Below are 4,653 nucleotides of genomic sequence, written 5' to 3'. Positions count from 1 at the left end.
TAACTTAGTCTAACCCTCTTGGTTTTAAAAGCAAAGAAAACTGATGCTAAGAAATTTAAAGTGACTTGTCCAGGCACATACATGGTAGAAGACCAAGACCAGAACCAGCCTCCCGACTCCTCTCCAGGATTCCCCCCACTGACCCTACTCATTTATTTCTGAAATGTAGTATTTAGGTTTCCATTCTAAAGCAATCAAAACACAGATAGCAAACCTTTGACAGAGGGTTTTCATATTAAGGCTCATGAATATAACCTTGAAATGAAAAATGACAGTTTTGAGTGAAGTGATAGACAGAGCTGGTTAGTCTGTTATTTTTCAGTTGGGTTTATTTACTTAAGCCTAGAATATGTCATGACTGGAAATAGACAAAACAGATTATTTTAATTCCACTGTCCTAGAAAAAGAAAAGGGAAATAGTTTTCATTAAAGAACCGGGCTCAAATCCAGTCCCAAAATAACTTATACTACTGAATCAACTTTTTTTTTTTAAAGATTTAATTTATTTATTTGACAGAGAGAGACACAGTGAGAGAGGGAATACAAGCAGGGGGAGTGGGAGAGGGAGAAGCAGGCTTCCCACGGAGCAGGGAGCCCGATGCGGGGCTCGATCCCAGGACCCTGGGATCAGGACCTGAGCCGAAGGCAGACGCTTAACGACTGAGCCACCCAGGCGCCCCCTGAATCAACTTTTTAAAGGTGACATTTCTCTCATTAATGGCAATGCATTATTAGAAGTATAGCTTAATCACTAAATTTAAATTACAAGAAAAATGTATTTAAAGGAATATGAAAAAAAGAGATAATGGAGAGAAATAAACCTCTATTTTAATATAGATAATGACCATTTCCTCATCACAGAAAATATGCTCACATTTTAGAATTATAATTTTCCAGATCCTCTTCCTAAAGCACAGTTTCCAAATATTGCAATCATCTTTGCAACTCAGTTGGAATGAAACTGACTTGTCAAATTTTACCTAGCCAATTGATAATTCTGTCTTGATTAACCCTCATTTTTAGGTATACTATAATTGCAGCTGATTTGCGGGGAGAAACCATCATCTAACACAGTTAGAAATTGCCTCTGGCACTGTCTGCTTTACCCAAGGAAACCAGGATGACTGGCAGTTCTGTTACTTTGCAGAGTTAATTCATTTTAGCAACTATGTTACTCAGTTGCAAGGTACCAGCAGTTGGTCCCATAGTCTATCCTTCCACCCTGAGAAAGTGAGTCCAACTCATATTTGATGGTAGGATGAGGAAAGGAGCAAATATACAGACTCTCTTCTCTTCAACATGGACACTGCCACCACACCAGAGGGGGAGAAGTGTATGCTGAAACACATGGAGGAAGTTCAAGGCCTGTACTACCCCTGTTCCACAAAAAAGGCAGTCAGTTCGAGGGTTGTCCTAGGGTCTAGATATACACAGGGACAATCCCAATGGGCCTCAGAGAAATCTAGCCACAAACTGATGCTTGCTAACAGCACCCTGGAAAGCTAGAGTGATTTTCACCTCAAACCCCCTTGTCAACTGAGATCACTGGTGGTCCATGAGTTTAGTCGAAACAAGAATGAAACCAAGAGCTCTGGTCAGATCCCATCATGGTAGCCCAGGCATGGATCCTGAAGGCAAACAGGATAGACAAGACAAATCATGACTTCTAGAAAGCAGAACAGTAGTTCCCGAGGCATGTTTGTGAAATACTGGAGCACTCCGCTTTCTGGCTTAGGCATTCCAAAAATTCAGAAATCACTTCCCCTGCAGCACATTATTGAATTGTTTTTTGCAATTAACCCACTTATGCATCTGGAAAAGGGGACAAGTACCCTACCCAACTTAGAGGAAATTAGTTTCTAAGACATCCCATTCACAACATGGAAAATCCTTTAAGACACTGTTATGTATATAAATAAAATCCAAATTCCTTGAAAATTTACTGTATCCTGGCTAATCTAACACAGTAAGCCGAGAATAAATTTGAGTTGGAAACACTTGCCTTGTTATTAGTTTCGTCACTCCTAGCTCTGTGACCATGAACAAATTACTCTCGTTGAGTTCTTGTTTTCTCTTTTATAAAATAATCATAACAAAATGTGTTTCACAGCTTAGTTCTGAAGATTACATGAAAAACACTGGAAAAGGCATAAAAACGCCTGTCCCATGAGAGAAACTAAGTAAATAATTTTCTTCCCCCATTTCCTCTTGTCTTATAAAGAAGATACCCATGTTAAAATGCTTTTGAATGCTGTCTGTGGTTTAAAAAATTAAGTAATAAGAGAGTAGAGGCACCTGGGTGGCTCAGTCAGTTAAGCATCCAACTCCTGATTTCAGCTCAAGGTGGTGGGTTTGAGCCCCACATCAGGCTCCACACTTGGTGAAGAGTCTGCTTGAGATTCTCTCTCCCTCTGCCCCTCCCCCTGCTCGTGCGCTCACGCGCACGCACTCTCTCTCTCTCTCTCAAATAAATAAATCTTTTTTTAAATTTTAAAAAATAAAAAATTAAGTAACATGCCAATGTTAAGTCTATGAATTATAATTTATATAATTAATTTGAAGCAGCTGCTATTCATATATGTAATTACATATAAAATTTCAATGAATGACTTTGCACTCCTCTCGCTGAAAATTTCAAATTGGTAGCATGATCTGGATCCCTTTTCCCAGAAATATATCGCAACTTTATTTTTATTCCAGTCAATCTCACTATGTTAGAAGAGAAAGAGGAAGATCCACCCCTATTCAGTTGGATCATAGCAATATTTTATGGCCTCTTTTCCATAGAGTCCTCTTCTTTTGTGTTAGATTAACATGCACCTCTCAAAATATTTCTGCTGATCTGTCTTCCAGAGCCTGTTTGTGGGCTTCTGATATTACAAACATAGCAAGGCAGTGTTAGGAGCAAATATGTATAGTCCTGCAATAAAAAATTAATAAAAAGAGGGGAAGCAAGACATGTGGATGCATCTAAGAGAATAAGCAGTAACAGTCTCATGGCCAAGAACAACAGCAGGCTTGTCCATCTGTCCATCATGAAACTGAGTTATGCCTACTAGTTATCAACAGGAGGTGGCCATGTGGGCATCACACTAAAATAGAAATTCTGTCATCAGGAAGACAAGGTGAGGAGGGAAGAAAAGGATTAACTGTTTCAGAATCAATTTCTGGATGAGCATGATGAATACAAAGATTTGTTGCATGTTTCTTATTCACAGACTATGAAATCTTTTAATCATTCATTAAAGATTTTCTGGTACTTTCTAGAAGCCAGACGCTATGCTAGCCACTATGGATCCAAAGAATAATTTCCTGGGGTGCCGGGCTGGCTCATTTGGTAGAGCATGTGACTCTTGATTTTGGGGTCATGAATTTGAGCCCCATGTGGAGTGTAAAATTTTTTTTAAATTAAGAAGGAATAATTTCCTTCTTTGGGGAATTCTGTTTCATGAGAGAGAGAAGTAAACAAAAAATTATAATACGGAAAGATGACAGCCAATGTGTATACAATATGCGGTGAGAACCCAAAGAAAAACGTCATTAACTATGCAAAAATATGCCAACTTTACAAATTTGGGAGTCATCTTGGCACAGGGGCTATGCTAATCTCTGTAATATTTCAGTGTTATTATATGTGCTATAGATGTGAGGTCAACCAAAGAAGTAGAATAGAAAATCTGTGAACAAACAGATGGGTCTTGATCAACTATGTTTGCCTTAGGCTGGAAGAAAAAGTGTTATTGCCTTTACCTCCAGTCCTTTTTTCTTAAGTATGTGTGTGTGCTTAATTTTTATATGATTTTTAATCTTATCAACTCAATCTAAACATGTCCATTTCTATTTTCTCTAAGTATGTTTGAAAGTGTGACCACTGGACAACAGATAGATACAGATATGGCTACAGATGTAGATCTAGATCTAGATGCATTTGTCCATGTAGAGATAAATGCCGAAATAGCACCTTGGCTTCTGGAAATATGAGTTACAATATAATTCTTAAATTTTACAATAAAACATTTTCCTTAAGGCAATTTCTAACAGAAGAGTGACTCCAAGGCATGGCATTTATTGGCATTTAGCAAAATTAAGATGTTAATACAAATAAATCCTCAGTGTGCTTTAAGGCCTACTATAAAGGCTTCCTTTCGATTGAATTGAATTGAATGAGGAGTGAATCGAGGCACTCCCATTTAAGCTAACGTAGAAATTCTGAGTCAACTGTCAGCTTGAAAATCCTATTTAAATGTTTGCTGGTTTTGTTGCTAACATGTGCACTTAAAAACATAAAATTCACATCAGTTTCACATCAGGCGAAATTTATTTTTCCTCTCTGAGGCGATTTTTGGTGCTAGATCATTTGCCCTTTGGTTATCTCTGGCATTGGCATTCCCCTTTGTTGTCCCTGAAGCCATACACTGCCTAGAGCTACATGTATAAAAATACTGGTGTTCCCCCTCCATGTCCCCTCCCCCAATGGCACATTCTGGAAATGCAGCACGAGGCATTAGCACCAGGTACTAGCACCAGGCTCCCCCAGAGCCCGGTCCTCCTTGAAGAACCCACTCCAAAGAAAAACAGCCATCCCTCTCCATGCCTCTGTCCTGATATCCTGTCCTGGTGGCCACCAGAACTGAAATGCCCTATCCCCTGACA

The 4,653-nt window shown here is 38.9% G+C and overlaps 1 non-coding gene across 1 annotated transcript; it reads right to left on the bottom strand.

Annotated features, from left to right (window-relative positions):
- Positions 1–3,550: 3,550 nt before the first annotated feature.
- On the bottom strand, positions 3,551–3,653 carry LOC123860673 (U6 spliceosomal RNA). The gene has a single exon (XR_006794792.1). It is a non-coding gene; the product is annotated as a U6 spliceosomal RNA (small nuclear RNA).
- Positions 3,654–4,653: the final 1,000 nt, after the last annotated feature.

This window comes from Mirounga angustirostris, unplaced genomic scaffold (genome assembly GCF_029215605.1).
Source record: "Mirounga angustirostris isolate CCGP_5_RB_7025 unplaced genomic scaffold, mMirAng1.0.hap1 SCAF_4, whole genome shotgun sequence".
Lineage (NCBI taxonomy): Eukaryota > Metazoa > Chordata > Mammalia > Carnivora > Phocidae > Mirounga > Mirounga angustirostris.
This window is presented reverse-complemented; position numbering and strand designations above follow the sequence as displayed.